This window comes from Topomyia yanbarensis, chromosome 3, assembly GCF_030247195.1.
Source record: "Topomyia yanbarensis strain Yona2022 chromosome 3, ASM3024719v1, whole genome shotgun sequence".
NCBI lineage: Eukaryota > Metazoa > Arthropoda > Insecta > Diptera > Culicidae > Topomyia > Topomyia yanbarensis.
Genome location: NC_080672.1, coordinates 310,256,863 through 310,284,272, shown reverse-complemented (window position 1 = coordinate 310,284,272; position 27,410 = coordinate 310,256,863). Strand labels below are relative to the sequence as shown.

At 37.6% G+C, this 27,410-nt stretch overlaps 1 protein-coding gene across 4 annotated transcripts in view; it reads left to right on the top strand.

Annotated features, from left to right (window-relative positions):
- The window catches only part of LOC131692200 (PR domain zinc finger protein 1), a 228,265-nt gene that overhangs the window by 168,025 nt on the left and 32,830 nt on the right, over nt 1-27,410 (top strand). The window lies entirely within an intron of this gene.

Sequence of the window (27,410 nt, the reverse complement as noted above, 5' to 3'; positions counted from 1 at the left end):
AGTTTGCTTATTAACTCATGCTTTGAATCCTGAAAGGCCTAAAAAGATACAAGCTTGGTGCACATCCCACGAGCATCAGGTTCATGTGCACTTCCGAAACATTGCAACGCAAATGACATAACAACCCGTATAACTGCGACCGGCAGACATGGCGCGCCACTACGACACCCCCTACGCGCATTTTTAGCCATCAACCAGCCCTTCACAGAACCGGTTGCATGCGACAAAAATTTTCACTGTCACTGTCAAGCAGAAAAATCTATTTTTGACTAAGTCTGCGCGAGACAAGAGCGGATGGACGATTTCCGCTGCACTACCGTGAACCCCATTTTGGTTGATTTTACCATCATCAGCCAATGCATTTTCATGCTCATCATCATCATCATCATCGCGGCGGACATTCGTCCGATGAGTGCTTATTGTTTGCTAGCAATTGGCGAAAATGGTAAACATTTGCATTATGCCGAAGCAAAAAGCTTCTTATCAAAGAACCAATCATGCCACAACGTTTGTCACAGCATTCCACCCCTCGTGCTCTCTCTCGCTAGACAAGTAAACGATCTTCCAGTTCAGCCCCGAACCGACCGGGGGCTGGCAGCGACAGTTGGCTTGCAATAATTTTAAATCAACAACAATCAAGCGCATCTCCCCCTCTCTCATCTATTCCTGAGCATGCACTCGCAACCAACGTGCGTCGGTCGGTCGTCGCCGACGTGAAAAGTAAATGCTGCATCGGCCACTCTAGCCGGCTCAATTCATGCCGATGCATACCGATAGGAAAATATTAACGGTTGGTATGGGTGTATGTGTGTGTGTATCGGTCAGTCGGCCTATAATTAGGTGCAAGGTTAAAGTAACCGTTTATGCGGTAGTGTTTAGCTAGTGCTCGCGGATTCACTCACTGCCAGCTAACTGGCGGCAAAAGCAAATAATAACAACGAAAAATCGCGATACGGTTCAAGTGGCGTTCGCGCTCTCTGTTTCTCATGGGCCTTCGTTGCAGTTGGGCTTGCAGCACCACCGCTAGCGGCAGTTTGATGCGGCAGTTTTCGGCTACTATATTAAGGGGGGGGGGGGGGGGGGGGGTAAGGGTTGCAGCGCGAAAAAACACTTTTTTGCGATTTTTTAGAACTTTACGTGAAGCGAATTGATTAAAACTTTTTTACATTATAATTTATCATTTCAATAACATTCTGTCATTTTTCTATGCAAAATAGCGACAAACGACCGGGTGATGAAGCTTTTTTCAGAACGTCTCTGGAAAAACATGATTTTCGGTGTTACCTGTCATTCGAAAGCTACTTAGCCGATTTCTTTCAAACTTTTAATACACATTCTATGTAAAAAAATACCTAACCCCTACGTTGAGTTTTTGAGATATTTTTTCAATTAAGGGGGTTTTTACACATAAAAGGCTGAATTTTTAGCCAAAATAGAAATTTTTATTTAAAAAGCGTAAAAAGCCCCCTTAACTGGAAACTGGAAAACTGGAAACTGGAAACTGAAAACTGGAAACTGGAAACTGGAAACTGGAAACTGGAAACTGGAAACTGGAAACTGGAAACTGGAAACTGGAAACTGGAAACTGGAAACTGGAAACTGGAAACTGGAAACTGGAAACTGGAAACTGGAAACTGGAAACTGGAAACTGGAAACTGGAAACTGGAAACTGGAAACTGGAAACTGGAAACTGGAAACTGGAAACTGGAAACTGGAAACTGGAAACTGGAAACTGGAAACTGGAAACTGGAAACTGGAAACTGGAAACTGGAAACTGGAAACTGGAAACTGGAAACTGGAAACTGGAAACTGGAAACTGGAAACTGGAAACTGGAAACTGGAAACTGGAAACTGGAAACTGGAAACTGGAAACTGGAAACTGGAAACTGGAAACTGGAAACTGGAAACTGGAAACTGGAAACTGGAAACTGGAAACTGGAAACTGGAAACTGGAAACTGGAAACTGGAAACTGGAAACTGGAAACTGGAAACTGGAAACTGGAAACTGGAAACTGGAAACTGGAAACTGGAAACTGGAAACTGGAAACTGGAAACTGGAAACTGGAAACTGGAAACTGGAAACTGGAAACTGGAAACTGGAAACTGGAAACTGGAAACTGGAAACTGGAAACTGGAAACTGGAAACTGGAAACTGGAAACTGGAAACTGGAAACTGGAAACTGGAAACTGGAAACTGGAAACTGGAAACTGGAAACTGGAAACTGGAAACTGGAAACTGGAAACTGGAAACTGGAAACTGGAAACTGGAAACTGGAAACTGGAAACTGGAAACTGGAAACTGGAAACTGGAAACTGGAAACTGGAAACTGGAAACTGGAAACTGGAAACTGGAAACTGGAAACTGGAAACTGGAAACTGGAAACTGGAAACTGGAAACTGGAAACTGGAAACTGGAAACTGGAAACTGGAAACTGGAAACTGGAAACTGGAAACTGGAAACTGGAAACTGGAAACTGGAAACTGGAAACTGGAAACTGGAAACTGGAAACTGGAAACTGGAAACTGGAAACTGGAAACTGGAAACTGGAAACTGGAAACTGGAAACTGGAAACTGGAAACTGGAAACTGGAAACTGGAAACTGGAAACTGGAAACTGGAAACTAGAAACTAGAAACTGGGAACTGGAGGCTGAAAATTGGCTCCATAGGAAAGTTGGCTTCCGCCAGTTTTCTTTTAAATATCAAATTTGTTTCTTATAAGATTAGCTTCATCAGGTATTTTTTTAAATAGTGGAAGGCAGAATATACCCTAAAATCCCAACTTTTTGTTCAATTTCCTTTAGAATTATCTGATTGTATTAAATTTAATGCATTTCTCCAGAATCGAAACAATAAAGCAGCAAATCAACTACTATTACGCTGCTTCAGAATTGACCAATAATTTGTTTTTAATCCCATAACTACAAACTACTTGCCAAACACGAGACTTTTTATTAGACTGGACCTCTTTTTCAATTTTTCAACTTTGTAAGGCCATTTCACAACAGAATTTGATATAAATCCCTTGTTTAATATATCATGCAATGCCTACCTTGCAACAAGTGTTACCGTCCATTGAAGAGTAAGGTTCTTACCCAACTCAAATCCAGAGTCTTGGATTTTGCAATGAAAATTCTTCTCATCAGTAACTAGCACCAAACTTAGGGTCAGTTAGACGATAAATGTAAATAGCAAATTTTGGTGCCAATTTAGGTTTATCGTCTATCTGGCACCAAGTTTGGTGCTAGTTGCTACAGGACTGTAACTAACTATGTACAAACTGTCACAAACGAACCGGAAGTCTTTCCGATTATACCAACGCTTGATTTTGTTGCATCTGGCATCGAACGAAGAGTCTGATCAGCTTCGGAAAAAATCCATATTCATGCATGATCTGCAAGAAATCGTTTGGTTTCGCTGAATCGAATGCTATTTTGAAACATACAAACGAATAAGAAATCCGCAAGATGAATTTGTTTTTTTTTTATTCAATAACCCCGTTTATTTGTCATGATTTATTATGGTAGCTTAACGTAGCCATGCGTCTTTTTGATATCTGCAATAAGCAGAAATAAAGAAATTTAATCAATCATCATCCGTAAGAAATTTTCTACTGATCCGTTGGATCAATAGAAAATTTCTTACGAAGCGGGGAAACATTTTTTTTTTCTCGCCAGCTGCATCTTGAAGGTCATTAACTTCTTTCTATCTTGCTGTCGTTCGCGTGAAGGATATCACCGTTGAACCTACCTTAGTGCTCACGTCCATATGCTTTTGCACCTACGAGTCACGAGCATAAGCCCTCCGTCAGTGGTACTAGCGTCTTCGCTGGTACCACTGGTTGTTGATCCGGGAGTGCTGGATGCAGTTTTTCCTGTTATTATAGTGGTCTGAACATTAAGAAAGAACGGGTAACCTGAGAAGAAAATACTCCTAGTACCCCTTGTCCGTAGTGGGAGACGTATGTTTTAATGAATTTTGGGCATACTGTAACCAAACCGATATTTTGTCATCTTCTGTATAAAAAGGAATCTCAATTCCACCACCAACACCTTCAACCACTTCTTTTATGTTGCTCTGTGAAACGAAACGTTCTGCTTGGCCTAACATGTTGAATGCTATCAGTACAGGATTGCACAGGTAATGGAACTTAAAAATAAGCCAATTCCGTAAGCCTAAGCTCCATTTTCACCTTCAGAAAATATTCCACCTTGCGTAGAGTCGGTTGAATAAGATAAAACTTAAAAACAATGATCGCAGTGTTTGATCGAAGCAGGGCTGTTCAATAAACTTCACCCATGACGACTAGAATAAGGCCGGGAATTTTACGTTCTTGTGACAATACGCATAGCATAGATTCTCCAAATCTGTGTAAATTTGTAATTTTGTAAAACCTCCAAAACTGCGAATGAAAATATGAAAGCTTCATGCTCAATATATTGACATTATATGAGCGGAATTCATAGGATGTTTCAGTTCCTGATGATTTATAGCAAAAAAGTGTTTGTTGGCCACACAAGTGGCTAATATTCGCTTCACGTTCCTCTCTCTCTCTCTCTCTCTCTCTCTCTCTCTCTCTCTCTCTCTCTCTCTCTCTCTCTCTCTCGCTCTCTTTAATGAGTAAATGAGTGTGCAGGAGGACTTAATACTTATTTTGATGAGTTGGGCTTAACGCTTCAAATTGATAAACACAAGAAACGTTAAACCCAACTTCAGAAACTTAGTAGATTGGTTTAATTTGCATATGGTCGGAGATTTCTAAGAAAATTTTACAGAACACTTAGAAAATGTATTAGTTTGTATGCCGTCCTGAGGACCATAACTAGAAGCATTGTGATCTCAAAAATCGAAAATTTCCTGCTGGAAATGATATTTCCAAATAAATCATTTTTAGGTTGCGAAATTAAGAAACCAAAATTTTGAGATTTCGCGAGGTTGTTGAATATTAAATCAAGCGATTCCGGAAGCAACAAAATACCGAGCTAGTTCTTTCGCACATGAGAATATATCGAAATTCTGGGTAACATAAAAATATTTCGCTTTCGCTCGTTTTGCTTTTATAAAAAAAAATATTGGAATATAACGGTAATTTTGCTGGTGTTTTTTCAGTTCAATGGGAAAGTCATTCGCAACTGAAAACATTAAGTAACAAATATCTGATCATATCGATGATTGAGAAGTAGGTATAGAGTCAAGATCCCCCAGTAGTGCAAAATTGAGAAGCAAATATAACAAGTTAATTTCTGCTTTGTTGGTTCAGTATTGGTATGCTAAGCTTGGCACTTATATCTAAGGAAATACCAATTAGTTGGTCTTAATCTTAGGATGATGGCTTATGTATCATGAGTATGTCTACCAATAAGATTAAATTGGTATGTTCCCAACAGTGGAAGTTGCGAGATGGTACTTGGCCTATTTCTTTCGACTGGTACGATCCATTTTCATTGGTACGCATGTCTTCATAGCTGGCTGGTGGTTGTGTGAGGAACATCCGGTCATTGGGCCGAAGATTACTAGGTCGAAGGAGAAACGACCGAATGGACATTAGTCCGAATGGACATTAGTCCGAATGGACATTAGGTCGAATAGACATTGGGCCGAATGAGAGCGAATGTACAAAAGACCGAATGGACATTAAACCAAATGGATATTGGGCCGGATGGCCATTAGGCTGAATGGACATTAGACCGAATGGATATTATGCCCAATCGGATGTTGGGCCGTAGGCCAAGAGGCCAACTATTTAACTGAGTGGGAGAATAAGATTCAACAGAGAGGGAGAAATCGAAGCTTTTACTGCGGAGCTTTCGGGACTTCTCGATTTGAGAAAAGTTTTCATATCTTGATTATTTGAATCCCTTAATGTTCTTCAAGCAACTGTGCAAGAGTAAATATCTTCTCAGAGAGAAAAAATACAGCCGGCTGTAAGTACCGGTATCCTTTAATCCTTAAACCTTAAAAATGACGAGTTGCATAACCGTTGCTATTTGATTGATTCCAATGCCTAGCTAGTCACAATGGCTATTCATTTTGAGTAGATTTAGTTTGTTAAGGAAATTCGATGTGTTCGAGACATGAAGTGAATATCTCTCACGTATCCAATGGATGACGATTGTTCTTGCTGCGCCCGTATCATTTTTCCTGATTCACACCATAAAAAAATATCGACGAGAACTGGGATTATCTAATTCTCTTTTAAGAGGTTATATATGTTGAGATGCGAGAAGAAAGGGAAAGTATGAATTTTTATAAAGGTATGTAGCCATATTTTTATGAAATACTTGTTATACGTTTAGCGTAGTAAAATGTCCAATTTGCAAAATCCACTTGAGAAAATAAAAAATATTAATAATGGTCGAAGCTATAGCAATTTCCGCACAACGCGTTTTTTTCAAAAGGTTTGCCGTGACTACGATTCCAGTCCAACAGCTCAACAGAAACCATCAAAATAAAAAAAAATCATTAGTATATGTACCTGTGGTGTCCTTGAACGATCGATTAAAAAAAAATTCTTTTTGGAAACGGGGACGATTTAAAAAAATTCATAACAATAATATGAAAATTTTAACGACAAAATGAAACCGTTCAAGGACACGACAGTTAAATTACGAATAAGTCGAAAAAAAAGTTTTGAGATCTGTTGAAAACTTTTCCGGCAATCGTAGTCACTGCAAAGACGCTTTTGAGAAACATGATTTCGAGATAATCGCGTTTAAAGTTTCATGTATAAGCAACACCTCCATAAGGGAGCAAGATGAAAAACGCTACAACTTTGCGTCTACTACTCCGATCTCTATAAAAATTTGAGGTAATTTTCCTAACAACTTGAGCTTTACGATAAGAGAATAAAAAAATCGATTTTTTGGCCGACCTCAACATATATAACCCCTTAATACAAAGTAGATATATAGTACAGTCGTAGTGAAATAGGTTCACGCGTTTATGGGCCAATACTGTTAGACGAATTTCGCGCTAAATCGTATCCGGAGTTGCCAGCACCCTCTCAGATTTTGATTAAATTTTCTGTACATGAAGACTTAGTCACAAAAAGCCACTTTGCATACTTTGTTTCTCCAAAAATGTTCTAAACTGTCTTTTGAAAAGGTTCATACTTTCTTTACAATTTTTTTTCAAATGGCTATAATCTAAAAATGACAAATCATTCAAAAAAAATGAAAGAAATTATTCAAATTTTTGAATAAAAATATTCAATTAAGTCTTCACCGACTCCTACACTGAAAAAAATCGATTTTAAAAATTTTAAGTCGATTTACTAAAAAAAAACCATCATTGATTTGAATGATATTTTGTTCCAAGATAGGTGATTATGTTCCCCATCTACCGTCAAAAATTCAAGCTTGTCACTTTCAAGGAAAAAAAGTTATTTTAAAAAAACTTTTCCTTGTCCAAACTGAATTTTTTTTACCTGTGTATTTTTATCGAAAACTAAACCAATGAAAGTCACAATCATGTCAGGATCCAATAAAAACTCAGTTTGTGAGAAAATATTATCTAATTTAACAACTAAGTATATTTTTATTGATCAAGAATCCCATTGAAACAAGTTTATGTCATTAAACAAATATTCCATTATTACTTCTTTATTTTCTTATTTAGTTCTGAGGAAGGATCACGTGACAAATCCTTTAACGTACAAATACTTGAGCCCTTCGCGATCATCCCCGGGACCTACACGCGCGATCTCTCAAACATGATAATATCCCAATGATCAGGAGCACGTCTCAGCGCTTATAAATTTTCAAACGAGATCTCAAGCGTGAACCTAACAACTTTCGCGCTCGCACGATCATGAATCGGTCACTTCAGGAAGTTTCTATCTTTGGTATCAGCAGACTAGGTCCATGCCTTCAATTAAACCAATTAAAAAAGAAAGCTCTCATATCCACTGTACAACACGTTCAATGGTGACATAACCGGGATTTTCAGTGATATGGAAGATCTTATTTTCTTCTCGCATCTAAACCGTATACCGAAAATTAAGTATAATATTCACAGTTCGCGCGCGATCCTCCTAGAACAAAAGCGAATGTGCGAAAAGCACGCTATTATAAAATCGGATTTATACATGCGAAGTTACATACACATTAGCACACGCAACATACAAACGCACACGCGATTAATCACTTTAGCGTACAAATGCTCGAACCCTTCGCGATTATACATGCGATCGCTAAATCTCAATGCCCGCACATATCTGAACCGTACAATGAATATCACATTCAAAATCACGGCCCGCTGCAATTTGCCTTAAGCAGTGTTTTAGTGGGCAACGTTGCCTGTCTCGTCTGCAATTGTAGTGTGTGATTCTGACGGGGAGCTCTTCCGAGAACCTAGCTCTACAACTCCAGTAGGACAACTCTCGAAAAAAAAAGATTTTCAAACATTCCAGTTCCACAAAATTATTACCATCATAGAAATACACCAATTTTTTTAACCGAATAATTGGATGTATCGAACAGTTCTTGAGTTATTCTCATTTTTTGTTTTCAAAAAGGCCTACCTTGTATTCCCCCTTAGGTTGAGGGGTTTGACGGTATTGCAAACATCATCAAGCATATTGCGTGCATCAGTGCTACAGAACCTCTGACAGACAATTGTTTTAAGATGGTTATTGAATTACACCTGGATAGCAATGCATCGAGGAGACCGAGAGAGCTTATGGGCCTTTTTTAAGCGTGCAGTTATTTCATACTCCGCACCTGCTGAAACAAACGATCACTGGTCTGTGTTGTTGGACATGGCTCGCAATGGAGCTCATTGTGTGTCGATTTATCGGTCGACTTCGTAATCGTGCTAATTATTCAAAAAAAATGTAAAAGTAGAAGACTATTAGTGTTAATTAATTTTTGTGCTCTTTTGAAAGTTTACATTCAAGTTTGTTGTAAATATACAGGGTGTTTGGTTCATGGTTAAGAACCTCTCGAGGGATGATTGACTGTCATATTTGGAGAAAAAAATCGTTCTACACAAACCATGAAATCTCAACCGTTACTAAGTTATTGAATTTTTTTGTGTTAAAAACTTAGTTGTTTTAAAATAGTTCTAACTCAAAAAATATACTTTGTATTTCAATTTTTTTGGATCCATTGAATAGGTGAGAAAATTTTCCATTCAAAAATGTCCTCAAATGTTTCAGTTAATGAAGTTAAGTAACCTTTTCACAGTAATTTATTTAAAATTTAACAATTTTGATCGATTTTTCGTCCATTTCGCGAAAATCTTAATAGTTAACATCATCATTTTAACAATTCAAATTTTGAAGAGTTGCATAATTTGTTCCTTGACATGACACACCTATCTTTTCTTGTTTTCATGTGTTTGGGTTATTGAACTTGGATATTTTTATCTCATATTCACTTATACTAGCTCTTATTGAAAAAGTATGGCACTTATTGTGGTTTTTCTTATTTTTATTCGAAAGCCAGGAAAATCTTGCATAGAAAAAGGTATAAATACCTTTCAGTTAAGTGAATTTAGTATTCTTTTAGAAGTTAATTAGTTTAAAGATAGTGTTATTATTAGCATTTTCGTTATTTTCTTAAAATAGTAAATAAGAAACAGCACCTTTATTATCATGGAATTAATGCATCTCAGCAAGTTCTACAATTCTTTCTTTGGTTCCATTCAATTATCTCTTTTAGTTTCGAAGCAAAATCATTTTTATCACCGCGGTTTCATATGCAAAATCAACGATTTCGAATTCACTACATCTGTGATGAAGTCATTCTGTGTTAATTATTAAATTGCAGCGAAATGAAAAGCGATAGGGATAAAGTGTCAAATAACAAGTTGTAGAGAATATTAAGGGGCACTAAATGAACAATAGGGATGATAAATTTTGTTGATTAATAATTATAATAATTACAAAACTCTCCAAAACGCTAATTTTGAGTTATTTTACTAGTAAAAAGTCATTTAGTACACTTAACTAAAAGATATCTGTACATACATCGAAAGGAAATTTTCTCAACTTTTCCATGAAGCCCTGGTAATAACGATATAAAGCGTATTTTTTAGATTAAAGTCTTTTAAACACTTGCAGTTCGATTACAGGAAAAATTTAGAAGTTAAATCACAAGGAAACGAGAAGAGATAGGATTATCATGATGAAGAACAAATTATAAATCGTCCTCAAACCCATCTTTTGGATAAACGATATTGCTATAATCATAATTCATTATTTTGAGAAAATTAACAAAAACCTCATCAAAAACATCAACTTTGAACTACTTTACAACTAAAAGGTAGTTAAAACTAATTAACTGAAAGATATGAGAACATCATTCAATAGAAAATTTTCTCACCTTTCCAATGGAACTAAAAGATTTAAAATAAGAGGTATACTTTTCGAGTTAGGGGTGTTAAAACACCTCTTATTTATCTTAAAAGATAAATAAGTTTTTTACAAAGTTCAATAACTCTGCAACGGTTGAGATTTGATGGTATGCGTAGAACGATTTTTTTCTGCAAATATGACAGTTAATCACCCCTCGAGAGATTCTTAATCATGAACCAAACACCCTGTATACCAAATTCGTTACTGGTACTTTTTGTATGTATCAGGCAACTAGCTGTTGGTAAATTGAATTCTGAGATGATTATGACTTTCATTGGTTTAGTTTTCAATACAAATACGCTGACAAAAACCAGATTGGATAAGGAAAAGTTTTTTCCAAATAACTTTTTTCCTTGAAAGTGCCCAACTTGAATTTTTGACGGTTGGTAGGGAACATAATTACCTGTCTTGGGACAACTTTTCATTCAAAATTTGGGGGTTTTTAGAAAATCGACCTTAAATTTTTAAAATTGATTTTTTTCAGTGTAGGAGTCGATGAAGAATTTTTTCAATATTTTTATTCAAAAATTTGACTAATTATTGAAAATCGCTACTACAACATTTTTTGGTAGGGTTGGTAATTTTAGACTACAGCCATTTGAAAAAAAAAATGGTGAAAAAAGTTTGACCCTTTTCAAAAGACAGTCTAGATCATTTTTGGAAAAACAAAGTATGCAAAGTGGCTTTCTGTGACAAAGTCTTCATGTACAGAAAGTTTCATTGAAACTTAGAAGGTGCTGCCAATATTTGTTCGAGTTGGCGCGAAATTCGTCGTTAGCATCTTTTATTAGTTATTTTAATAAGCGTTCGATCCGTTTCAGCCCTAGGAAACGAAAATGGAGAACAGGAACAAAACTGGAATGGATTGAATTCGAATTTTCTTTGGTGCAGACGAGTATGATCCAAAAATGTGATAGCAGGGGGATGATACAAAAAACTAGACAAACTAGAAGATATGACATCACACTCTTTTGAGACAAACCTACGCCAAATTGTATCCTTCTCCCGAGATCCGGTGTGTATCCGGCACGAAATTACTACTTCGCCCGATTTTTCAAAGCACAAGATACTCGGACTGTTATAAAGTACATCCCGTCTCCATGAAGCGCGACATTTTTCAGAAACCTATAATTCTTAATTTCCTACCGCATTCCGTTTTCTTTTCAAACATTCAACGATGCAAATAGCGCCCCTCGAGTAGATTGATTCAACACCGACAAAGTAAGCCGAGCGTTTCCCAAGGAAACTAACTACCTCGCTCACTGAACAGTTTATTGAGTGTTGTTTATATTCACACCTTCAGAAATTGCCACTTGCATCCAAATCGACCATCACCGCCAACTTGAGAAGACCGCTTACAGCTTAATTTACAGAAGCAAGCCGCGTCTGAAAACATCGCATAAATCTTGCATCGACCATCGGTCTGACTATTCCGACACATGGTTGCCAGATTTCCGAACCGAAATGTTCCCCCTCAAGCGAAGACGTCAACTGTGTAGTACACAATACTACCGGGCTAGAGAAGCGTGAAGGTCCTTCCTGTTTGCGCGATAGTCTGCCAACGTTACTCAAATTTTGAATCTAAAAACAAATCATTGACTAGCTGCGGAAAAGTAAGCTGCCATTCTCATCGCGAGAGGGCGCTGCACTTATGCGGCTAATAATAGTCCTGACAAAATGCAGTCGGGGGGGTTTCTTGTTCAGCTATGAGGTGCGTTCGAAGTTAATTAAAAACCGAAATTGGCACTTCATCAGACTGCCGGCACATAATTGGTTGTTCGGTTTGAGTGGTTACTGAGGTTGCTGGCAAAAGTCGCGGATTAATCATCATTCAATTGATTCTTTTTGGAACTATGAAAAGTGCCTTGGAAATGGATGCAGTTGCTACTATTACGATTTATCGACCAAAGCAGCTCATGGAATTTTTTCCCGCTGATAGAATTATCGATCGAAAGTGAGAGAAGCAGCATCCGTACAAACGCCACTGCAATCAAATGCAAGAGTATGTGTGCTTGTGAACGTGTTGGAAACCTCACAAAATCCATCCCCAAACCCACCTTTAACGAAGGCATTTCCTATTCATCTGTCGTCGCTTTCGCTCGTGGAGCAAAGCACTGAAAATACATCTACGGTGAAGGATGCTGCTGGCTGGCCAACTGCACAACAAAGCTCTCGCTCTCCAGCTGTACTGTTAGGGTCTGTTAGGATAGGTCGTCTCTGTGCCGCGCCAACAACAACGACGACGACGACGACGAGATGCAGAGCAGCAGCATTCGCTATCTCGCCGTGAACTAGGTCAGTAGAGGCAAGCACTTTGTCGACGACACAAACACCACCGCCGGAGCCCAGCGATGGAGGCGAATGGTGGATGTTCTCTCGTATCCGACACGGCTTTGAGAAAAAGGACGCTTGGATGCACGGCGAATAAAAGTGAATGTGTGTTCGGGTCAGTGTGTGTGTGTGGGTGTGTGTTTTATTTGAGAGGAAAACCGGAAGACATAAAATGAAAAGTGCACGTTCAGGTTTGTGATTCGTTGACGATCGATTTGAAGCGTACGGCTGCGTTTCGGTGCGGGAGTAAACGGTACAGGTGGAAATTGTTCGTGAATCGATATATTTTCCGAAGTTCTTTCTCTAGTTTGAAAGCAAATTGGCTTCAATTCTATCTAATTACCACCACCACCATGAACTTGATTATTGAAGAATTCCTTGAAGATGAAGATTTTTATCTTGGAAAAGTATTACGTGATTGGAATTTTATTAGATCGGTTTGATCAAATCTAATCGGCATTTTCGAAATCATTTTGATTTCTTACAATTATAATAGGTAGATTCATGAAAATATCCCAAAATAATTTGTTTATATTCAGCAGCTTTGAAATTTGCAATAGACAGTTAAGATCAAGCGGAACATAAATAAAGATGTTCAAACAAATACAATGCTATATTTCTTCTTAGTGGAAAACAATTAGTGGGAGAAAATTGATTAAAACCATCATTGAGCGTAAAGAGCACAAAACCTTTAACTAAATTAGTTATGGAATTTTCGTTTCGACTTCGTCTCATCAGAATCCGACATTAACTTGCCAATCCAAACCAAATATTTCGATTTCATTAGTTCTCATCAGTAAGACATCATGTTTCACTAGAGGTTTGCTCAGGAATACAAATTGTGTCTCCATTTTTTAGAGCTAGCGTCAATCTGGCGATTATCAGTCCTGTCACTAAGATAGTGTCGGATTCGGATTGATACCATATAAATGCGCTCTTTGTAAAAGTTTCAATAGAATGTAATTAGAAAAGCGTTTTGTCGCAAGGCATTTTGATGTATCTCCACTAAAGGGCGAACACGAAATTATTGCGACACATTCAACAGGGCATAACTTTTTTATCATTGGGTAAAAATCAACCAAATTTTGCACACTTTCTCATTGATGTGTATTGTTTACATGCTGTCAAACTCGAAGTCGTGTTTTTCGATTCAACGAAAATGGAGGTGAACCAACGCGAGTCGAGAGAACAAATTCTTTCAAAAATGCTGAACATTCACCATTCAACCGTCTCCAGAGTGTTGAAGCGGTTCCAGGAGCGGCTGATGGTGGACCACGGCAAAGGAGCTGGAAGAAAACCGGGACCGGAGAACAAAAAGACGGAGGGAAAGGTGAAGCGGATGATTAAAGCAAATCCCAACGTCTCAAGCCGTGATTTGGCTAAAAAGATCGGCATGTCGCAGAACTACGTCCAGAATGCAAAGAAGAGAGCTGGACTACAAACATACACTGTACAGAACTTCCCAAACCGCGATGAGCGGCAACAATCGACGGCTAAAATTCGGGCACGGAAGCTCTACGAGAAGATGCTGACAAAATATGGCTGATGTGTGATGGACGACGAAACGTACATAAAAACCGATTTTAAGCAAATTCCGGGGTTGGAGTTTTTCACAGGCAAGAGCAAGTTCCATGTGGACGACAAATTTAAGAAGAAGAAAATGTCGAAGTTCGCCTCCAAATATCTCATTTGGCAGGCCATCTGCTCTTGCGGACTGAGGAGTGAGCCTTTCGTGACAAAGGGCACAGTAAATGGCGAGATCTACAAATCTGAGTGCCTCGACATGAATCCGCCAAACTGTCCAGAGCTGCGCCCGGTGGAGCAGTACTGGGCAATGATGAAGCGGGAACTTCGGAAGAGCAAGAAGACAGTCAAAGACGAGAAGGACATGTTAAAAAAATGGAAAAAAAAACTGAGAAACTGGTACCGGATGACACTGTAAAGACTTTGATGGAGGGCATCAAGCGAAAATGCGTTCAATTTTACACTCAAGGCTTTTGCCCATCAATTACCTTTTCTTTTGATTTTTGAAGTATAAAACTACCCTAAAACTTTGGTTTGATTTTAAATTGGCATGATATTTTCGGTGTCGCAATAATTTCGTGTTCGCCCTTTAGACTGTCCAGAAGAAACGAATTTATCCAAACTCCATCGGCCCACCCTGGAGTGTTTGTTCAAAATTCAAATCAAATCGAACAAGTCTACAATTTTAAGAAAGTCGACGAATCAATCCAGTCTTGTTAGGAGAAGTTATGACAATTTTAACACAACGATGCCTAGTAGCAAATGTTGGAGAATCAGTAGTCGGATTCACACTCGCCTTAGAGTCATTCGCATCTTACTTCGGGTTATAAAAATTCCGAATCCAAGGATGGGAACCGAACCTAGATATGCGGCGTACAAGATATTCGACGTACCAACTACTAGATTCCAGCTCCCTCCTACGAACTGGGTTTTCGAAAACTTAGTTGAATGTTATTTTCGAAACAATTTTAGTAGATAAATATATATGCACACTTAATTTATTCTGCCGAATCTCAGATTTTTTCACATCTTTTGCCGAAGTCTCAACACCTGAGATCTCAGTAAACCATTTTTTTGATGAGATCTCAATAAAAGTGACGTTTCATAGCTGATACTCGGAAAATATTTCACCGAAAATCAGCTAGTAAGTCTCACTTTACTGATATATCAGTTTCTAATTTTGCCGATTACACAGCTGTTGGGAAATATCCGAATCGAATTGAGTGTGTGTGTCCATTTTGGGTCGAAAATTTAAATTTCGCATTTCACTGGATAGAGGGTGCTCACACTAGCTTTTCAACAGAGGTGTCTTCAATAGTATTCTATAAAGGACATTTCTATTGTTCTAAACACTTGCAAAGTTAGTACTTGCGCCCTCTATTCGGCGAAATGTGAAAATGAAAATTTGCTGCATATTTACTGAAGGTCTTTCAATTATTTTGCTATGTTAAACCCACCCATATTTTGCAAAACACATAAGTTAATCAGAATCGATTTCTACACCATGAGCTGTTAAACCTCTTCCAAAGCGCACTAAAGAAGCACTTTGTTTAATGTTAAACAACTTTTCCAAGTGAAGTTGGATTGATTTTCAGTCTTCGGTAAAGTTATAGACATGAAAATGCCACGTATAGGCGTATGCAATGCCACTTGACGGCGATAATGCGTGCGAGTTGATTTTCTCCAAGTATGTTCTCAAACAATTCCATATAAGCATAAGCATAAGATATTGCCCGTGGTTGCTACTCTGTTATTGATCAGAACCAACTGAGATAGCGACACGTTCATTGGAACAACATGCTTGGAAATAGCATGATGAACCACGTTGTGTAACCTATACTGATCCCAGCATGCTGATCAATAACGACGCCGACTACGCCCAAGTGCAGATCTCTGGGAAAGAAAGGAATATTAGTCCGAAGCATTCCGAGGAATCCTCTCCATCTCCACATGTGTGACGGGAAGGGGAGAGTTATTAATAAGTGTGCCAATAACGTTATCATGCATTAAGGGGTTATATATGTTGAGAAGCGGGAAAAAGGGAAAAGTTTGAATTTTTGTAAAGGTATGTAGCCATATTTTTATGAAAAACTTGTTATACGTCTAGCGTAGTACAATGTTCAATTTGCAAAATCCAGTTGAGAACATAAAAAATATCAATAATTGTCGAAATTATAGCAGTTTCCGCAAAACACGTTTTTTTCGAAGAGGTTTGCTCAACTGAAAGCATCAAACTAAAAAAAATCATTGGTATATGTACCTGTGGTGTCCTTGAACGATCGATTAAATTTTTTTTTTCTTTTTGGAAACGGGAACGATTTAAAAAAAAACACTATTTTTATCTGAAAAAAATTATCAAAAAACTCATAACATTCATATAAAAATTTTAACGAAAAAATGGAATCGTTCAAGGACACGGCAGTTAAATTACGAACAAGCCAAAAAAAGAAGTTTTGAAATCGGTTGAAAACTTTTTCGGTAATCGTAGTCACCGCGAAGAGGCTTTTGGGAAAATATGATTTCGAAATAATAGCGTTTAAAGTTTCAAGTATATGCCACGCTTCCGTAAAGGAGCAAAATGAAAAACGTTTTAACTTCACGTCTACTGCTCCGATCTCTATAAAAATTTTAGATAACGTTCTTAGGAGCCTGATCTTTACGATAGAAGGATATTTTTTTTGGCCGTCCTCAACATATATAACCCTTTAATTGCTCTGGGCAACCGGCTGCCGACGATTTGGGAAATTTATCGCTTGTTGTATTAATACGATTGGCCAAATAACCAACTTGAACTCCGGATAGCTGCCTATGAGCAGTATTGCTTATACTTTAATAAATCGGTAACGTTCACTTTTCTATCACGTGACGAATTTTTCGTGGTTTCTACCTTGTCGATACTGATTTCACCCGGCGATCGTTTGAATAAAAAGCGGAATTTTATACAAAAGCTATTTATGTGCGTATTAATATTTTCTTGCGTCAGTTACTATTTTTGTAGATATTGTTGGTACTGCACATGAATAATGTATAAGTATAAGAGGCATTTATTAACATTAAATTGCAAAAATAATAAGAAAGGAGCAATGGAAAACTGAGTGATTTACGCAGCAATAGTGCAAAGGAATACCGATTCTAAGAAATCACTTCCGCGTGCGATTAATTTATTGATAAGATCACTACTGGTTATGCCAAGTAAGTACTAAAGAAGTATAAAAACATGAGATTGTTAACAGTACTACATTTCTAAGTGAAGATATAGAATACAGTTAATTCAAACATTATTTCTACAGAAGGCAAAACAGCAAAGTGAAAAGCAACAGAAACAGAACAGAAAAAAACAAGAGTGGAAATGAGCTGTGGCCACAACTAAACAATATCGAAATTGGAAACTGGTCTTCGATCTCTCTCGAGACTGGTCAATTCTCAACCCTCATACATGACTGAAGGCATCACTCCACTCAGACAAGACCATGCGTCCTACCCACACACATCTAATACTTCGTGGATTAGTTCCCTAGTTGGTCAAACAAGCACCAAATAAACAAATGAATTAGTCTGTTTAGTTCAAAGCAATGTCAGTTCGATTGGCACCACCCGCCGGATAGGTCCTCCCTTACAGTACCATGACGTCAACGAACATTTAAAATTTCGTACGTGCAAATTTGAAAATAATAAATTGATGATTGCTACTTATTTGTAACAAAATAAGAGCGAAAAAAAATAGTTTCATTACCAAAGTGACTCACTGCAGTGTTGCCGAATTACCTAACAAAAATAGGTGATAAGGGACGCAGACAAAAAAGCTGACTACCACCCCAATCCGAAGCGAACAGTTACTAAGTTTGGGCAGGTTAGGTACTGATGGATCAGCACAAATCGTCCTATTTCCAGTAGACCTGCATAATGTATAAATTAAGTTGGTGATGGTCGTTGTCGATTAGTGACCGTATCTATACGATGAAGATGAAATTCGAATTTTAGGATTTCCACCAACGGTGAGGACCAAAAGTAACTCAAACTGGCCTTAGATTGAGAAACGAGGTGTGATATTTGACAATGAGAAATATTCTGAAGCACACTTAGACAAACTTCGATATCCTCGTCTTATCAATGACCTTAGATGAATCGAATTGTGATGGAAAATTAGCGCAAGATTGTGTAGCGTCACTGGTTTCAAACGTTAGACACACAGGTAACTGAACCATGCATAAGAACTCAACAAACGAAGAATGACACGTTGGGAATAACCAGAGGGCAAAATGCGAGTTGTGCTGCCTTTCTGAAATTCGAAAGCGCCTAACTAAATTGAAGCAATAATACACAAGGAGATTGGAATAAACTGAAAGTATGGGTTCAAGAAACGTCACATACTTGATTGCAAAATTGTGGCGTGCCGCTTCTTAATACAGTCGACAGAATATGTCTAGTTCAGCAAACTATGCTCGTTTACTTGCGACGAGAACGGTCGAAGATGGACCAGATATTTAAGCAACAATTCGTTATTTATCGACAAGGGGACTGATCATCTACAGGTGTATTTCAACAACGCGTACGATTCCGTCAAACAAAACAATTCACAGTAGATTGCTAGAACAGGAGTATTTGTTGTCTATTTCTACAACTAAACTGATGTAATGTGTTGTACGTTCGCCAGACAATCCGGAAGAGCCCAAGAGCGTTGTATTATAATCTTCATCAGTGGATCAGAAAAGCTGAACCCGGGACATGCCCATAACTAAAATCCTACGGACTGCGAAAAAATAAATATTCATTTCCATAGAGATTCGCTAATTAGAGAAGGGGCAAAGCCCATAATACTTCGACCATGACTAAACATTTTAAGTACCTTTAATCAACCTCGGTCTTCGGCACGAAGTGATACCTCATCTCAGGAACTCCTCCTGTTGTTAGTCGCCTCTTACGACATGGTATCAGGTACCCAGTAGGGTGGCACAAATTTTAGAATTCAGTAGAACCGATCTAAAACTACTTGCTATACGACCTCATTCAACCATGCAAAATGGTGATTTGATAGGTTGCACTATATTTTATATTACCATGGATAAACGATCCACATTATTTAATATTTCGTAGACACGTCCCTATGTATTCTAAAAATATATGCTATGCTGTTTTCGGTAGATACGAGTACCCTGTACAACTACCCCGAAGAGTATAATAGGCTGCGACTTCTGGTTCAAAAGCTATTCTTTATACAATGCTTAAGTGTCTACATCGTTGGTGAAAGTTGAATTTATCTGGATGCTCTGGCTGATACTTCAATCAAGTTAACCGTGATATGCTAGTCATAAATCGAATTAGGGAGCTACCAACATAGGTGGTTTTATAGTTCAGATTCGAGCGTCAAAAATAGACAATCTGAAGGACACGAGTTCGGTTCTAAATTATATTTTTTTTGCTGCCTGTAATTATGTAGAATTGTTAATTTTCAATAAAGTAATAAGGGAGATCAAAACCATTATTTCTGACGTGTTATTTTATTTCAGCAAATTTATATTCTAACGTTTTATTCACGATGCTACCAGATCTTAATCCCTGGATGATTCGTCCAAAAGTTTTGTTTAAAATCAAATCGTGCTTCATGGCCGGAGACACTCTTGCTGGCGTATAATTGCCCGACTTACTCAATTACCCTACCTTCAGTTTACGGAGCACTCTATAGCAGTTCCAGCTCCACAGGGATGTGTTGAACATCAGTTGAGCTTCAAAATAACGGGAATCTTCCCTGCTTCAGTCTCGTTTCAATTTTAAATTGATCAACATATATTATTGTACACAAAAAATACATAGAAATAATTCTGTTACAATTCGATCCCAAGTCCTTTGGAGCACATGTTTCGGACGATACCATCTGGACTATATTTCCGCTTTACACCAATGGTATAACTGGTGACCACAACAAATACGTCAAGGTTCACTTGATTGAAGGTTCAGCTCGCCGGATAGCCAGAGACAGCACTATTTTCATAACTTTCACACAACCAGTTTAATTTTGCAATAACTCATGAACCAGTTGTCATAGCTATAAACTGTCTTTAGAAGAAGTTGTTCTGCTTGACTGAATCTATAGAATGAAGCATAAAATATATTTTTCAGGAGCACCTGGCGGCATATTTATGAATTTAATGAAAATGTATTATTTTCTCATAGTAAACTCCATACAAGCTTAGAATCATTTGTGCTAAAACATGTTCCAACAGATTTGATTCAAATTTAGCGTAGGAGTTCGTTGAAGAATTACGAATTTTTCTAACTTGGTTCTGTGGTATTCAATTTTTTTCATACATCCTCTTGCCACCCTAGTATCCAGTGGCTCTATTCTCTACTCAAATACTTCGAGACATTTTAGCTCATCGGATACCACACGGCTTTGTTTTCAATTAATCCCATTTGAACAAGTTAGTCTGGTAGCTAGACTTCTCCGATTTAGTTCAAATTTGGATCAAATACTCCTAGTAGGACAAAACAATCTCTAGTGTCCAAGTTCACTAGCCAAAAACTTATCCTTCCACATCTACTGCTGCATCTTCATTAGAGCCCTAATACAACTAATTTGATAAGACTTGTACTGTCTAGAAAAATATTTTTATTATGTTGTCTATCACGTTATGTTTTTGGGGAATGCAGAAAAAAGAGAGAAAAGTGCTTCCATGAACTACTGCGACCTTGTTGAAGGTTGATTTAATAGATTACAACACGAATATGTGCAATCATGCCAATTCAATGATTAATAAGGTTTTTCCTTCAATAAAAATCTTAGAATATTTACATCAAAATTTCGTCTAGGTTATATTCTTATATTCCCCATTCTTATATTCCCTATACACTATATCAGATGAAAAACATTTTAGCGCCCATTTACGAAGAGCTGTTCGAGCAATTAGTATCCAATGATTCATAGTCTACCACTTTGTATCTGATTAATTCACGCTAATTGTCATGCACCGATTTCGACAACTAAAAACGCGCAATGTTCGTATGACATAACATCTTATCAAATGAATGAGTAGCGTCTTGTTAACAAGTGAAGCCCATGCTGTGGAGTGCCAATAAAAATTAGTCGTCGTTACTTTTCGTTGACGGATTCCTCACAAAATCTACCAGTACCCGCTCAAAATACAACGAATGCTTGTATTTGTGGACATTCTCTTTCTAAGAAACTGTGCATATACTGATTTTGCTATAAAGTTAGCCTAAACTGTTATTTGAAGAAGGCTGATATTATCGTGTTTCTGTACGTATGAATAGAAAATTACAAGACTTTTTTAAATGTGTTACAAAGTTGTGTACTTGACATAAGCATAGTGACATTAAAATGTAGCTTTGTTCAAGACCGTGTAATATAATTCACGGTTTGATATATCAAAACTATCGACTCATCTGAGGGCTGGAGACTATATAGTCTTCAGCAAAAACATGCTACGTCACGTTCTATTTTACTCTCCTGCTTCCTTATGTTACATTTTACTATAGACCTCCCCCGTTAAAACATAATTTATTAATGGTTCCTCAACAGTACCAAATTCTAGAACCTAATATAACACGATGCTCTCTGCTATACTTTGAAGCTAATCGATTATTTAAATTAATCATTTATCTCTTGGCATTAATCGATTACAATAAGCAACTATGTGAAAAATAATCTATTTGCTATTAGTCGATCAATCGACAAAATGACACGATTTAGCTGTTCCAAAAATATGTTCAATATGTTCACGGTTTAACTGTGTGCGGGTTGATTACGTCACTGCTGAAAATCCATAGCGTTTACCGTCCGGACGCTACGATCATAATGTTGCTCGTTTGGCATGCGAGCAACGGATGTTTCAAATTGGCACGCGGAACCTCTGTTTATAATTTCTCGTATTGGATTGAGCCACTTATGTGCTTCCTATTGGCGACTCTGCCTGAAAAAGCTGCCTTATGAATGGTAATTTACCGTTTTTCGTGAACTTTTCAATTTTACGGACTTTCAATAGATTACCAGCTTTTATCACACAGATGTTTATATATTAAAAATATTCAAGTTAGGCGTTTTTAAATCGGCTGGTGTATAAATGTTTAAAATCCATCTAATAATAACAAACCTTGCATAGTTTCGTTACATAGGAGATATTTTAAATTTGAGAATGACACCTAGCCCCAGATAGTGGCTTAAAACATTTTTTTCTGAAAATTCTATTTTAAAAATTCGACCGAAGTTCATTCGTAATTAGTTCCCGCTGATTTCATGCATCGAGCCACAAATCTTGAACAGAAAGAATTCTGATTTTAGTCGTATGCTGCTGTATTATTTAGTTTGTGTGATGAATCCGTTTAATATCATCAAATATTAATTTACATCCCGAAATGTAGTCGCAACACTTCGGTTATAACAAACATCACCAAACCTATATTTTTTATTATCATTTTAAAGCCTTGAATCATGCTCTCAAACTGTACCAATGTTTAATGTTGTTAGTCTTTTTTTAAAAAAAAGTATGCGAACTTTCAAGTAAAACATGCGAAGTCATACATGTATATCCAATTTTAAACAATCATCCGATTTGGGGCATGTAAAACGGTCCAATTTCACTAAAATGATGCTATTTTTTTGCTTTTTCTATAGTGTAGGTAGAATTCGCTATGCCGAGCAAAATTCTAATTCATTTAACACAACTAAAGTTATGTTGAATACGCGTTGGACTGTTAGTTTGAATATATTGAAATTTATCTTTGCTATATAGGAGCGTAAAAAACAAAACACATAGAAAAAATATCGAAAATATATTAAAATTTTTTGCTAGATTTCAAAAATACAGTCCTGTTGGATATCTGTATGCAATCAATTTACGACAGCGGATCGGTAAAAAAGACACATTTGTGATTTTCGCCGCCTATAGGCTATGCAATCACTGTGAGAATCGACTTTTTCCTTTTGTGTGCGTATGTATGTGACCAACTATTGCACATCGGTTCCTCGTAGACGGTCGATCCGATTTTATCAAACTTAGTCTTAAATGAAATGTTCTAAATTGCTTGTATTTATAGCTTCAGCTCGCTGATGCCCAATCAAACCCACCTTGATCACTCTGGGATACCTTCGGCGAAACGGGAACCTCCGGGAAAGTTGCTAAGTTCCTTAGTTGAATTCACATCTGTTTTTATAGAAATGTTTCATTAGATTTTCGCAAATTCAGTATGAAATTAAGGCTACAGCATCCCTATTGACTGCTATTAATTTCCATTGGAAGTGGAGTTCTGGTTGCTGTGTTACGGCTTGAAGCATTATGCAAAATTCTCATATCAACCGGTATAATTCTAATATCTAAATGATGCGAAACTAATTGAAATGAATTTTTAATTGCTTGAAATTGTTGGTCCAGATGGGTAATTGCAAATCTAAGTTTCTTTGACCACATTAGGAACCGTTGAGGATCCTGGAAAATCCGAGGAAATGGCCAAGTCCCGAAATTAGATTCACACGTGTTTCTCATATATTGATAACTTGATTCTCACAATCTTAGTCTTAAATGAAGGGTATAGTGTTTACATTGATTGCTACCGAATTTTATTTGAACGAAGTATTTGTTCCAAAGGTATGAGTAAAAGAATCTGATCACACGTAATTTTCCCATATAAACCTTTTTACCTTTCTTGAGCTTGTGCGACCACGCCTGGCTGCTACTCCGTTATCGATCTGGACTAGCTGAAGTTGTACAGGGAATCAGTAGATAATTATGCTTGGGATTAGCGAAACATCTTTCAATGTGCAACTCCTGGTAATCCTAAAGTATTTCTGATCAATACTGGCGCCGGCCAGGCCCGAACGTAGATCGCGGAAGGAAAGGGAAGGGGAATTGTTAGTCCGATACTTGCTTTTGATAGAGGCCGTATATACTACTGCGCACTCCACAAGTGTCACGGGAGGAGAATATTTTTGTTAGTAGAGTATAGAAGTTGGATATACTTCTTCTTTACCGACGCCAGAGAAAAATCTCAACGACCTCGGCTGGAATTGAACCCAGGCCAACTGGAATGAGTGGCGGTCACGCTTACCACTCAACCACCGGCGCCGTCATATAAACCTTTTTACCTTTCTCATATAAAAAGATTATTCAATTACTCTGAAAATCGACTTTATAACAAAGGATCGGAGGGCCCAAAAATCTTATACTATTCGACTCACTTTGTCGAGTTCGGCCAATGTGCGTATATGTATATATGTGACCAACAACCGCACATCGGTTACACGGAGATAACCGAACCGATTTTCTCAAACTAAGTCGCGAATGCAAGGCACAGGTTGCTATTGAATTTATTTCTGATCCAACATCTGGTTCCGGAGTTGCTGGTTAAGACGAGCGGTCGTATAGTAAATACCCATATAAACTGGTTCCACAATGATGCCTAGATGATGTCAAACTTTGTAAAATGGCTGTTAAATTATTTAGTTTTGCAGGCCCGTATTCGCTTAGGTCGCATTGGCCACCTAGGACGGTTTTAATACCCCGGAGAACTTACCATTGTTCAGATTTAATTTCACACCTATTCCTCAGAAAATTCTTGACCGATTTCCGCCATCTTCCAAGCTTGAAATTATTGATATAATGCTTCAATTGGCTGCTATTAAAATTCATCCCGATCTGACTTTTGATTTCGGAGCTACAGGTTGGCTAGTGCGGTTACATAGGAAGTTCCCATATACCTGTACCATCATAATACTTACTTTTTGCCGCTCGTGTAGAAAGGATTTCCAATTACCAACCAATTTTTAACTTAAATAGGTATTTTGGATTTTAACAGGGGTGTGAGACTTATGTGAGAGTCACAAACGTTCCAAGAATGTAATACATAGACGTTTCCATATTGAACAAAAAGAGAAATGAGATAGGCACAATTGCATCACTAGGTGTTTTTTTTTAAATTAGCTTCGGCGATACAGAGAGTGTTAAAGTATTTTTTCAAATTTTCATTCCAAAGGACTGAGAACTAAGCGAATGAATTTCTTCGTATTTTTCGTGGTGCCTCCGGAGATTCTCTGCATCTCGCCCAATTTTAAACATTTCGCAATAAAAATTTAGGAAAGTATTGTTCAAATGTTGCATTGTTGAATAGACTAACACACTGTACTTCCCTTCAACCCTTGAACTTTGTTACCTCCTTGACTACAATGTCTGTCGTATTATATTCGCTTTGTCTCGTAAATGAAATCATGCACCGGCCAAATGATGCCTTCCCTTGATAATTATAATTATAATCAAAGATTCCATCCCGTTTAAACAGACTGATCGAGGTAATATTTTGCCTGGAGAAGAAAATGGGGGTAATGGGGATACAACTGCAGATACCCTGCCGGATCGTGAGCTTTTTCGAAAGTTTAGCTAACCAGCTAGAATGAGACTGTAGAGACTGGAATTAACTTCGAAATAAGCTTCGTCACTATTTGGATTGGTGCAAAGTCGTGAAGTTAACTCTTTTTGTTTTCAGTTCTTGTTCGCGGTACCGTCTATATTTATGGTTAAATCGCAAGCGTTGACGGTCTACGCCACCACGAATATTTAGGCTCAATATTCCACAGCGACTATTTTTGTTTCCGCTAGGAAAATTATTCTTTGCTTCTTCTTTTTTTTGAATTTCAAAGAATTCGCTTCTATTCAGTACAGTTCGATAATGCGACGGAAACTGCAGCAAACATGTTGGTCCATGCGGGGTCGCGATAACGCATTCTGTTTAAGTCTGTAATCCGTTGCCTGAAACCCGTAAATGGCGACGTTCGGCATGTAAAAACTTAGTTAGAAATTACGGGTCATTTTCTTATCGACGGCATGTTGTTAGGCACTAAAAGTAGTATATGAGGTTTTGTCAACCAAAAAGGAGGCCCAGAACAATTTTTTACTTCATTTTGTTATGAGCAACTGTTTAACAAATATTCAAGATAGTAACTTTTCGGACAAAAAAAATCCGAAATAACGACAATTTCATTGCTGGTTAGTTCGTTAAAATCGGTTAATCAAGTCGCCTGTAGTATTGTTATAAAAATAATCGCGTTTAAAACTTTAAATGTCAATATTATCGTCGATTTTTGAAGTAGAATACTTCAAACGTTTCAATATAAGGGTACCTTTTCAAAAAATTCTGATAAGATATTTTCCCAGTCTTCAAATGCGAATAACTTCCGTTGTACTGATCGAAATCGCTTAATTTTTGCACTATCTGATCGGAAATATGTGCACGTATATTGTAAAGTGGTAATTATCTGCACTGATTGTCCGTACAATTCAACCAAGCAGCCCTTTTGTTATTCAATGAACTTCGCCACCTATAAAAACGGTACATAAGAAAAAAAAATCGTCAGTTTGCTTTCTGACCTTGTAGTAGCCGCTATGTATTGTGTCAGCTCAAACTGTTCGGTTGGAATATATTCAATGACTACCGCCAGGGATCATTCCATCCAATGATGCACAGGCGTGCCAGTTTCATGCATACAATGATCAGCACACATTACAGAAAAAGCTGAACGTTCTTTTTATTTCGGATTTCAAGTGTGCGCGTGCGAAGGGGTGGTTGGGTGCGACCACGCTCCTGCTCATTAATGATGTGTGGCAGGCTCAGATAAATTCATCACGGCGTGCGCTCCAGAGTGCACTGCGGTGGGTGTATAGCTGATATAATATGTTTCTGCTGATTATTTGATACTCGGGGCAAACTGAGACAACTTTTTACATATCATCGTACATGCTGCTATAAACACAGTTTTATAGCGATTGTGTAGAACTAGATTAATTGTATAACTGCTGCATGTATGACGGGATTTGTACATCCACATTAAGACCGGTTTATTTTATGTTTGGCTAAATGATTTTACTTATTTCGCAGATCAACTAGTGAAATTCTCCATAAAAAGTAATTTCCTGGTACTACATTCGTTGTCGGTTATTATCATACGTGGCAATTGCAGAACCTAAGAAACCTGCTTGGCGAAGGTTTGAACATATTATGTATAAGCCAAACAATTAGATCTCTCATCGACATTGTAATTTCACCTAATTTTGGTTGCCTATTTGAGAAATTTTGATTCTGCTATTTTTCGCATAACTTTATCCAGTCTAGGATCTGTCAGATTTTAGTGAACCATTAATATATGTGTATTCTTGTTATAAAATTGTAGTTCGACATCCTTTCTGTGCAAATGTGTG